Here is a 12,413-nt window from a genome sequence, read left to right as displayed (position 1 = left end):
CTTATGCAAGTGGTATGGTTGTTAAGAAGATCAGAAGGAGTGAAGTGATTCCTACACCCTTTAAGGAGGTATAAGCTTCTTTCGACACTTCAAATACCTGTTTAGCCCAACGGACACATGCCCAGAACATCAAGAATATCTGATTGCTCAACATCTATACCATTGACAGACAAAGATGATCGTAATGGGTCAGCGAATTGTTTGTGTGCAACAAACAGCACTAAGTCTTCGGTGCATTAAAATCTGCTCAATTCATTCGACCCCACTCAGAAATGGCCAACAAATCCTGCCAGAGTGTATCGCCCATAACTAGAGCTGGGTTTCTACCGAGTAAGTACCCAACGCTTGGGTATTTATTGGGTAAATACCCAATAAATTGGATAAATACCCAATAAATACCATTTTTGGGCATTTATAATTTTGTAGATATCTTGAGTACAAAAAAATTTTCGACACGCAAGTGTAGTGGTCTATCAAAACGCACTTTTTCAAATTTCATCCAAATCGGATGAAAAATGCACCTTTTTTGGGCTCAATACTTTTTATCGGTAGATCGGTCTATATGGCAGCTATATCCAAATATGGTCCGATCTGGACGATATTCAACAAAAAGGTTTAGAGGGGTACCGGAACTCGCTTTGCCGAATTTCATTGAAAAAGGAAAATGCTCCACATGTGACAGGAATGGGTAAGGGTCTACCAGAACACACTGTGCTAAATTTCATCGAATACGGGTAATAAATGGATATTTTATGGCCTAATACCCTATATTGGGAGATCGATTGGTGGGTCTAAGGGCAGCTATATCCAAATATAGTATAGAAATGAATAGGGGTCTACCAGAACTCAGTGTGCCAAATTTCATCGAAATCGGATGAAAGTTGACCCATTTATTGCCTCAAGACTTTAAGTATGGAGATCGGTTTATATAGCGGCTATATATAACTAAAATACGATTTTATGAGATCAGAAGGTCAGAAGGGTAAATACCCAGGTATTTACCCATCGCCCATCTCTAACCATAACCCATGTTTTGTACTCAATCTCTCGAAGACTCGGCCTATGCTTGAATGAGTACGAATGACAGAGATTACTGTCATTCGCAAATGAGTAGATCAGGTTCGATGTCAAACTCAACAGATCGTTGATGAAAATGAGAAAAAGACAAGGAGAAAGGACAGAGCCCTGGGGTACACCTGCGGTCAATTTATGATCATTGGATGAGAACGCATCTATAACGACTCGTATAGTGCGATCTCACATTATGGTGATTAACCATGCTCTTTATGAGCTTGAAGAGAACCTTTTTAACTCCACGAGTTCGAAAAAATATTTTGAACATGACGCCAGATACATTTTCGATTAAGGGGACTGGTTTATTGCTATCCGGCAGGGAAGAGTTTCCTGTAAATATATCAGTCAACAGATAAGCCTTATCAACAGAGTCAGTGAACGTTTGATCATCCTTAAAAAGAGTTGGGATAGATGAAGAACTACCCTTTTCACGAACGACCAAAAGCTCTTACTTCCTCGTGTAGAAGCGAGAACCTTAGTACGTAGGCGCTTTTCGTCAAGAAATTTTTCGCGCCTAAGCACTTTGGCACACGAAGATCTTGCCAGCTTGCCCAGCAGTTCATTATTGGCATTTTTATCCAAGCTCCAGTTACTGAATGCCACCTCTTTCGATATGAAAGCATCTCTGCATGCTTGGTTCAACCAACTTTTGCCGTCTGATTTAGCCGTTATAGTCTTAACTGGAATAAATGTCCTCATTCCATTTAAAATTATCTTCTTAATCATGTCTACAGTAGCATTTATATCGTCGTCTAAAAAATATAGTTTCCAATTAAAATGCTGAAAGAATCCATTGAGCTCAGCCCAACGTCCTTTTTCGAATAAAAATATTAACCGCTTCGGGATTGAGGAAGAAGCAGTACGAAGAGCAGAATACGAAAAAGATGCTGTTGTCTTGATATTGGCAGAGCGATAAGGACCACGCCCACTAGGTCACTAGATACTATTTTAGATATCCGAACTTTAGACATACAGATTAAGTGCGAGGCGGTTATGAGACTTGAAGCGATAGGAGAATGGATTGAGGATTGGAGCAGCTGATACCATCGCCGTATAATCGAGGCGACGATAGTAAACCTGGAAGGAATGTTAGAGGTATCCGATCGGATACCTGATACGACACTTGAGGTCAAGTGCGAGGCACTGCTGCCAGCGGCACAGTCTTGGATTGACGGGACCTATTATTGCCACCTGGAAGATTATGTTAAACATGGCAGAGTACCTCACAAATGTTGCCAGCATTAGAAAACCACCGCTGAAAATTTTTTCTGATGGTCTCGACAGGATTCGAACCCAGGCTTTCAGCGTCATAGGCGTACATGCTAACCTCTGCGCTACGGTGGCCTCCGTATGGTATTAAAAACAAGGGTCAAGCTACATGAGGTTGCCTACCCCTCAAAACACCTCCCAAAATGTCAACATCTGTCACTCATGGCTATATAGCATTCAATAAAAGAATTTGGTAATAGATAAACAAATTGGACTGCTAATGAAGGCGCAGCAGGGCGGGCTATGTACAGCTGTTTTTAATAAATATGATTTATGTTATTTTTGTAATACGTGCGTTGTAAATATGTCCTACACACATTGAGACGTGTGATGCATATTTACACATTCGACTTCTACGAAATTACTTCCGAAATCGTTCAGAATTCTTAACGAAGTTTCGGCAAACAATTTCCCTTTCCGAAAATTTTCTTCACGTTTCGTTCCGAAATTACAACGAATTCGGTCCGGCTTCTCTTTCAAACTTCGACGTTTCGTTCCGAAATCATGTCAACCACTCCATATGACTTTCGTAGGGATTTCGGATCCGAAGTCGAATGTAGCATCCGAAGTTCGCAGATGCTGTGAGAACGTTGAAGAATAGGAGACTATAGAACATCTACTGTGTGTGCGTTCCACACTGGCAGGCAGAAGGAGTTTTACTTTAGGATCTAATTTTTTTGAGAACTTGTCTGAATTAGCTGATGTGAACATTCGCATGTTGTTGTGGGGCTTTTTTGAGGGATTTATATGGTTCAAAAGTAGAAACTAGAAGTCATTTTCCTTCTCCTATTCCTGTGGTATCACTATGGACGAACATGTCTAAGTGGGTCTGATGGCGGACGGCCACTTTAACCTAACTTAAATTGGGAAATCCAGTCTACATCGGTACGGACATTGAAGGACATAAAACATCTCACTGTTGCAAATTAATTGCACTGTTGCACCTAATTCGTGTAATTATGGGCTTGAGATCCTTTAATGTGAAATGGCAATATCTAATTATGCTCCGATCTGGACTTCATTCGGCACGAATGTTGAGGCGTTTAATACAACACACGGCTGAATAATTCAGCGAAATTCTGTAATAAATGCGGCATTTAAGATCCCAATCGGCGGATTGAACTCTAATCTATATCGAAATACGATCAAATCAAAACAATATTTGGTTCGGGCGTGGGAGGGCCTTGTACTGTCCACTGTTCCATGTTTCAGCGAAATCGAGCAATATGCACGACTTTTATAAGCTTAAGGCTCTAGATAGCCGTATCGGTCTATACATCAGCTATATGTTAATATGGTCTGGTATGGACAATATTCGGTTCGGCTGTATAAGGGCCTAGTTCAACTCACGATTCTAAATTTCAGCTAAATCGGGGAATAAATGCGCCTGTTATGGAATTTAGGCCCTATATCCGAAGATCGGTCTATATATAGCAGCTTTGTCTTAAAATAGTCCGATCGAGACCATTTTTAGCAAGAATGTCTTAGAATTTTACTACAATCAAGTATTTATAGATACTTTGTATTGGCAGAAATGGATATTACGTTGTGTTGCAAGAGGAATGACTAAATGAATATACCCCCTTTTCTATAGTGGTGTCCCAAAAAACAAAAACTTGTTTTGAAACGCATACTCTCAATTTTTTTTCCTTTTGATCCAAAAATTAGACTAAACGGACACGCAAGCCGACCGAGACAAGGCTTCGTGTCCGTTTAGGGGGCTCAACTTCCAATCTTTCATAAGAGTACCACATTAACCTGAACGGTCTACATGTCCTGTTGAAGGGATTTTTAAGGTTAAACGGTCCACTAGAGACTTTGTCCCTTATATTAATAATGGATTCGTAGACTACTTCCATAAGTCCCTCGATATCTGATAACTATTTTATATATCAGATATGTATTCTACATATCTGGTCGTTGTCCGTTGTTTGGCGGATGGACTTAACTGACCAATTTGTAGTTTTAATCTATAAAATTCGTGAAAGAACAACATATCCTTTATTCTGCAGAAGCAGCAGAAGTTGTTTTCACCCAACTTGTGTATGGAATAAAAGGCCAACCTTTTTTCACTGCTTCAAATTCATAATCTTTATTTCATGCCATGTCATTAAAAGCGACCATGTCGTAGACGTTTGGAGCCCTTGCGACCACGTCGGCCACTGCGGCCATGGCGACTGCGACGACTACGACGACCACCGCGACCTCTTAACTTGCTATTGATGCGTTGCAGACGACGGCGTGCTATACGCTTTTGACTACGTAGTCGCCTGCGCGAACGTCTTTTGATGGATAGTAGTTTACGTTGCTTACGCTTTCTTTGACGTTGCTTGCGCAACTTACGAAGTTTGCGCTGTTTGCGACGTTTTAAACGTCTTTTACGGCTACGTTTCTTGGATACACTACCTTTCTTGGAGCCACGTTTGCTGAGGCGTCGTCTCTGTCTTCTTAGGCGTAGTCTGAGTTTTTTGGCAACTTTCTTAACTCGTCGTTTTCGTTTGCCTCCAACGCGTTTCCTTCGCCTGCGTATATGTTTGCGCCTGCGTCTACGTCTGCGCAAATGACGGCGACGTTTGCGACGTTGTATTCTTCGCCGACGTCGTCGTATTTGAGGGTGAGCGGCACGTCCTGATTCTTCTAAATGTTGATCATTGGCAAGATCCAAGGCATTTTCATGCTGACCTTCATCTTCATCGTCATCGTCGTAGTCGAGTTCATTACGATCATCGTCGTTGTCGTTGTCATCGTCGTCATGTTTTTCCTTCAAGTCAACAAATTGGGATTGTTGTTTGGCGATATTTTTATTGCCGTCCGCTATCTCACCTTCACGCACACTGCTAGGTGGTGGTGGTGGCGGAGGCGGTGGTGGAGGAGGTGGCGGTGGAGGTGGTGGTGGTGGTGGAGGAGGAGGAGGTGGTGGTGGTGGAGGTGGTGGTGGCGGAGGTGGTGGTGGCGGTGGCGGAGGCGGTGGAGGTGGTGGCGGTGGTGGTGGTGGTGGTGGCGGAGGAGGTGGTGGTCCAGGCGGAGGTGGTGGTCCTGGCGGTCCTGGTGGCCCAACTGGTGGTGGTGGGGGCGGAGGAGGAGGTGGTGGTGGTGGTTCTATTGGCGGCGGCGGAGGGGGCGGTGGAGGAGGTGGTGGTGGTGGTGGTAAAGTTGTTGGTGGTATTGTCGTCGTTGAACCTTTTCCCTTCAAGAGGCTCAATTTGTCCAAAGATTTCTCTTGACGTCCTGCGACTTCTTGATGCGGCCGATATAGCCTATAATTAGGCCGCTTCATATTGTTTTCATCTTTGGCGTCTGTGAGATGTTAGTTTGAATGGTAAGTTTTCGTCAGATTGATTAGCTGATGCTTATCTGGTAAAACTCACCTGCCAACTGCCAAGTAACAACCACACTTAGCAGCAGCACAACGAACCAAATCTTGAAACTCATTGCGATCTATAGGTTCAGCGAACTGATATCCTATTTGGATTTTGGTTTAACGCGTATATCCTTAAAATTCTTTTATTCACCAAACTTTGCCAATCGATAAAAGCCCGTGTGTAAATGATATGATGCTCGCTTTCTCCATCTCCTATATATGCGAAAACCTTTGAATGCCATTATGACCCCTTTCATATGTCCAAGAACCCGCCAAAAAAAAGGGCTTAGATAGTAATTTTTAATATTCAACAACAAATTAGATAGCATAGCTGAACAGAAATTTCGAATAAATTTGCACAAGTTACACGATGCGGTGGCTTGTCTTAGAATTTTTTTTCTAATCGTTTTTTGTTATAAGAAAAAACCCGCTAAGACCATAACCGATATGCAAATCATGTATCACCATTACAAAAAATAACATGCCGTCCAAAATTTCGCCCCACGCATTTGGGAGATATGAACAGGTTAAAGGTCACTGGGTCAGTTTCTGCGCAATGGTTTTTATACCAATGGCTATATTGTTGCCATTTCTTATTATGAAGTCACATCCACTCTGAATTCCAACAAGTTAGGGTTCTGCTTAGTTTGTTGTGTCTACGACATGGTGGCTTTTAATGAGATGGCAAGAAATAAAGTTTACGAATTTGAAGCAATGAAAAAACGTTTGTCCTTTTATTCTACACACAAGTTGGGTTGACAAATATTACTACAGAATAAAGGATTCAAACTCCAAATTGGTCAGTTAAGTCCATCCGCCAACAACGGTCAACGACCAGATAGGTAAGCTTAGGTTTAAGTGGCAGTCTGCCATCAGACTCACTTAGACGTTTTCGTCCATTGTGATACCACAGGAACAGAAGAAGGAAGATGGCTTCTAGTTCCTACCGTTGAAGCATTCAGATCGCTTTAAAAATCCCAATAACTTGCGAATGTTCACATCCGCTAAATCTGGCAGGTTCTCAAAGCAATGAGAACGTTAAGTGGAACACCTTCTGACTGCTAGTGTGGGACACACACACAGAAGGTGTTCTATAGTCTCTTCCTCCTCGATGTCCCTACAGCTTCTGCAAATTCCTTGCTGGCAACCTTTAATCTGTCAGCATGTTTTCCGATAAGACAGTGATCTGTCATGACGAACACAATGGCTGAGACGTCTGTTCTAGCCAATGACAGCAAAGCAGTAGACCTCTTCAAGCGTAGATGAGTCCACATAGTTTTGGAATGCTCACAGCCCGCTCTGTGTGACCATCTGTCATTCGTTGCCCCTCGGACCTGTTCCTCAAAACTTAGCTTACATGTCGCTAGAGCCATACCCACAGGTTCCAGTGTCCGTGGAGTGTGTAAGGCAGTTCCTAGCCTCGCAAGCTCGCCTGCTTTAAAATTCCCTGGGATATCTCTCTGGCCCGGCACCCAGAACAGGTGAATTTTGAACTATTCAGCCGGTTTTTGTGTTCAGAAATACGTTCTGCAGACCATGAGAACATATTCATGCCAATCGCCGTAATGACGTTATATTTTAGCCATTCCACCATTTCCTTAATTGCAAGGATCTCCGCTTTATAAACACTGCAGTGGGTAACCTCTTCGATATGACCAGATCCAGATCTGTAGAGTGCACCCCAAACCCAACCTGGTCATCTAGTTTGAAACCATCCGTATAGAGTCTAAGTACAATAACTTCTTTTACCAGGGCTATCGTAGTTCCAATCGATTCTATCAGGAATATTGGTATAGTAATTTTTATCAAAAAGCGCCTTTGGTTGGGAGTAATTCACATTGCCTGGAACATTGGATATTGTATCAAGTATAACACAGTGTCCGTAGCCGCCACATGACCAGTGAGAAAGCTCTCTTAACCCTACGGCAATGGTCGCTGCAATTTGGGTAGCCACAATGTCCAGAGGCATAAGATGTAGCATTAAAATTTGTGGAGACAAATTTTTATAAACAAAATTCGTGGAGGCAAATTTTTATAGAAAAATTTTTGGAGACAAATTTTTATAGAAAAATTTGTGGAGACAAATTTTTATAGAAAAATTTGTGGAGACAAATTTTTATAGAAAAATTTGTGGAGACAAATTTTTATAGAAAAATTTGTGGAGACAAATTTTTATAGAAAAATTTGTGGAGACAAATTTTTATAGAAAAATTTGTGGAGACAAATTTTTATAGAAAAATTTGTGGAGACAAATTTTTATAGAAAAATTTGTGGAGACAAATTTTTATAGAAAAATTTGTGGAGACAAATTTTTATAGAAAAATTTGTGGAGACAAATTTTTATAGAAAAATTTGTGGAGACAAATTTTTATAGAAAAATTTGTGGAGACAAATTTTTATAGAAAAATTTGTGGAGACAAATTTTTATAGAAAAATTTGTGGAGACAAATTTTTATAGAAAAATTTGTGGAGACAAATTTTTATAGAAAAATTTGTGGAGACAAATTTTTATAGAAAAATTTGTGGAGACAAATTTTTATAGAAAAATTTGTGGAGACAAATTTTTATAGAAAAATTTGTGGAGACAAATTTTTATAGAAAAATTTGTGGAGACAAATTTTTATAGAAAAATTTGTGGAGACAAATTTTTATAGAAAAATTTGTGGAGACAAATTTTTATAGAAAAATTTGTGGAGACAAATTTTTATAGAAAAATTTGTGGAGACAAATTTTTACAGAAAAATTTGTGGAGACAAATTTTTATAGAAAAATTTGTGGAGACAAATTTTTATAGAAAAATTTGTGGAGACAAATTTTTATAGAAAAATTTGTGGAGACAAATTTTTATAGAAAAATTTGTGGAGACAAATTTTTATAGAAAAATTTGTGGAGACAAATTTTTATAGAAAAATTTGTGGAGACAAATTTTTATAGAAAAATTTGTGGAGACAAATTTTTATAGAAAAATTTGTGGAGACAAATTTTTATAGAAAAATTTGTGGAGACAAATTTTTATAGAAAAATTTGTGGAGACAAATTTTTATAGAAAAATTTGTGGAGACAAATTTTTATAGAAAAATTTGTGGAGACAAATTTTTATAGAAAAATTTGTGGAGACAAATTTTTATAGAAAAATTTGTGGAGACAAATTTTTATAGAAAAATTTGTCTCCACAAATGTATTATAAAATTTTGGACTTCAACTAAATTTAGTTTGTACAAGTTTTTAGCAGAATCCATGGTGGTGGGTTCCCAAGATTCGGACCGACCGAACTTCCCACCCTGTTTTTTTACTTTTTTTTATTTTAGAAAAATTGGAATTGAAAATGTCGGTTACAGATCAAAAATACCAAACATCGGTGGTACATTTGTGTGGTACCTACACCTAAAGTTAGACCGATCATATTCGGCATGGTTTTAGATAGGTCTACTAAAACTCACTCTATTTCCAAACAGCTTTTATTTGAATCTCAAATTGTTTCGGTCGACGCACATGCCCATTGTGGTTTTTATTTTTGAGGCTGCCCCAGACACTTGGCCCTAAATTAGATGTCAGATTCGTACTCTAGTTCCAAAGACCCTTCATTAGATGTCTATGCTGCTATGATCGTGTTAAATGTCAGTTTGAGGGGTTTTGGGTTGGAAAGCTTCCCTTTATGACTTGACCCAAAACTTTTAGATCACTTTCGTATTTTCGGCTCAACACAAGATTGCAAGCAAAAATTTTCTTCTATTGGCCAACCAATAATTTTAAAGTGGCAGTAACGAATCAGACTCACTTGGAAAATTTTTTGTCCTTTATGATACCGCAGTTGCGACAGGCCATAATTGGAATCTTACCCTTGGGCGCTCTATATTTTACCTAACCAAAATTTTCTGAGAAGGCTCTATTACGGAGTTTGAAGGCAGCAATCCCACCTAGTAGCCAAATTTACAATCAATTGGACCTCCCCTTTATATTTTGGCAAATTGACCTATCTACAATGGTAAAAACCCTAAACCTGTAACAACCCTAACGGTAATAAAAAATTACAAATTCCAGTTTCAACAAGTTCATTAGCTTTATTTCAGTCATTAAACGCGAACACGTTTGGGACCGCGTCTGGAACCACGTCGGGAACCACGTCCGGAATTACGTCGGGAACCACGTCTGGATTTACGTCGGGAACCACGTCGGCTACGACGACTACGGCGGCCACCGCGTCCTGCTAACCTACGATTAATACGCTGCAGTCGTTTTTGGGTGATGCGTTTTTGTGCGCGCAAACGCTTACGGGTACGTTTCTGGATCGTGCTTTGCTTACGTTGTTTACGCTGTTTACGCTTCTTTAGTTGTCGCTTGCGCATTTTGCGAACTTTGCGTTGCTTGCGCCTACGTCGTTTCAAACGCCTTTTCTTTTGGCTGCTTTTGGTTGTTGAACCTTTTTTGGAACCTCCCTTTTTTCTCAGTTGTCGTCTTTGTAGCCTTAGGCGACGTCGAAGTTTCTTGGTGACCTTACGAACATGTTTCTTACGTTTGCCACTAACTTTTTTCTTACGTTTAAGCTGTTTGCGTTTACGCCTACGTCGGCGTATTTGATTGCGTCGTTTACGGCGTTGCAATTTTCGGCGACGTTTTAATTGGGGACTAGTGGCACGTCCGGTTTCTTCCATTTCTTGATGGTGGGCTACATTCAAAGCATTTTCATTCTGAACATCGTTGTCATTGGCGTCGTCGTCGTCGTCATCATCATCGTCGTCGTCATTGCCTCCAAGTTCAGTGCGGTTCTTATCGTGTTTAAGAGGGGAAACAGGGGTTTCTTTAAGCGCGAGATTCTTATCACCATCAGCAATGTTTTCGTTGGCATTGAGAGTGGCCGGTGGTGGTGGTGGAGGCGGAGGTGGAGGTGGCGGAGGTGGTGTAGGAGGAGGTGGTGGCGGCGGTGGTGGCGGTGGAGGTGGTGGTGGTGGTGGCGGAGGTGGTGGTGGAGGAGGAGGTGGAGGCGGCGGTGGAGGTGGTGGTGGAGGCGGTGGTGGAGGTGGTGGTGGAGGAGGCGGCGGTGGTGGGGGTCCCGGTGGCCCCGGAGGTCCGGTAGGTGGTCCTGGCCCTGGAGGTGGTGGTGGAGGTGGTGTAACCACTGGTGGTGGCGGAGGTGGTGGTGGTGGTGGAGGTGGTGGTGGCGGCGGTGGTGGTAGAACTGTTGGCGCAACAGTCGTCGTTTTAAGTTTTAGGCTAAGTTTGCGAAAAGATTCCGCTTGCCGTGCTTGAACTGCTGGGCGTTTGCCATATAGCCTATAGTTAAGACCCTGCTCCTTCTGCTGATCTTTGGCATCTGTTTAGGAGAGGAATGGTTTTACTAAGGAATCATTAGACGTTTTAGTTTTCCATTTAACTTACCTGCATACTGCCAAGTAACGGCCGTACTTAGCAGCAGCACTACCAATAAACTTCTGAAATTCATCCTGGTTTATAGGCTCAGCGAACTGATGTCCTATTTCTTATTTTGTACCCTTTTTGACTTTGCTATCACACGTTCTCGTTGCTCTTTCTTAAGAAGACCATGAAAGAGTGATAAGGGGTTCACTGTCTTCATCTTTTTTATAGGCAAAAATCAAAAAGAAAGCCATCATAGACTCTCTTTTAATGTGTGTTTAGAGGCCTATAACCATAATTCTTAATGACAAGAACAATTTTCATAGAACGATTTGTAAATGGATTTAAAATTTTGAATAAATTTACACAAGTTAGTCATGTGTTTTGGCCAATCATGAATGGTTTCTTTTTGATTGTAAAGTCTGTAGAGTATGAAGATCTTTAGGGACAGTAAAGTGGTCATCTTTGATTAATGCCTTCTCTGAGGATGGCACGATCAGCATAGTTTGGTTGCCGAGCCATGTGAAGGCCAGAGGAATGCCGTCGTTATACTTCGGGTTGTTGTTGTAACCACATTTTCATGTGGAGGTGACGATCCTCGTCAAGCTCCTGTAGGGTGAGCAAGCTCGTTTCAGTCCAAAAGATCGATCGCCGCGGGAACAGGGTGGCCATTGGTTATTGAAAGGCGCCAATAACTCGCCTTGTCATATCGAGCATCGTAGGCACTCAGTATTTGTGCAAGAGCCGGTGCCACCCGACCTCTCACTGAAACTCCCCACTCGATACCGCTGATTGTTCGCGACTGCAGTTGCAGCAACTCCGGATGGAGCATTCCACTATCCGCAACATGTGGACGCGCCCTCTTCTCATGTCAGCAATGAACACCACACAGATCGGGCCTCAATGTCCCAGCTTGTGTGGTGGTCACACATATCCCGTGCCGGGTCTTCGGGTTAATCCTTTCAGGTCGACGTAGTCCGAGTTATGGTTGTGGTCGACGATCACTGTAGAACAGCGAAACGGTCAGTTGGACAGCGAAAATCCTTTGGGAAGATCTGGATCGTGAGAAGATAAGGCTTTTACTGAAAAGAAGTAAGAAGGAGGTCAGCATAGCTTTCGGTATCATAACGGGACACATAGGACTACGAGCTGAATGATGCAAAATCAGTGCGGCAAGTGATAGCATTTGTGGGGCATGTTGGAAAGATGCTGAGACGTTGGAGCATTTCCTATGTCATTGCCCGGCTCTCGCGGCTTACTGATACCCGGTACTTAGGTGGGGACATAATACAAGACATGAACCAACGTAGGGGCATGGTATGGAAAAAAATTAGTCATTCTGTAAGCATAAGCACGG

Source organism: Stomoxys calcitrans, chromosome 4 (genome assembly GCF_963082655.1).
Source record: "Stomoxys calcitrans chromosome 4, idStoCalc2.1, whole genome shotgun sequence".
Lineage (NCBI taxonomy): Eukaryota > Metazoa > Arthropoda > Insecta > Diptera > Muscidae > Stomoxys > Stomoxys calcitrans.
Note: the sequence above shows the minus strand (reverse complement) of the source record.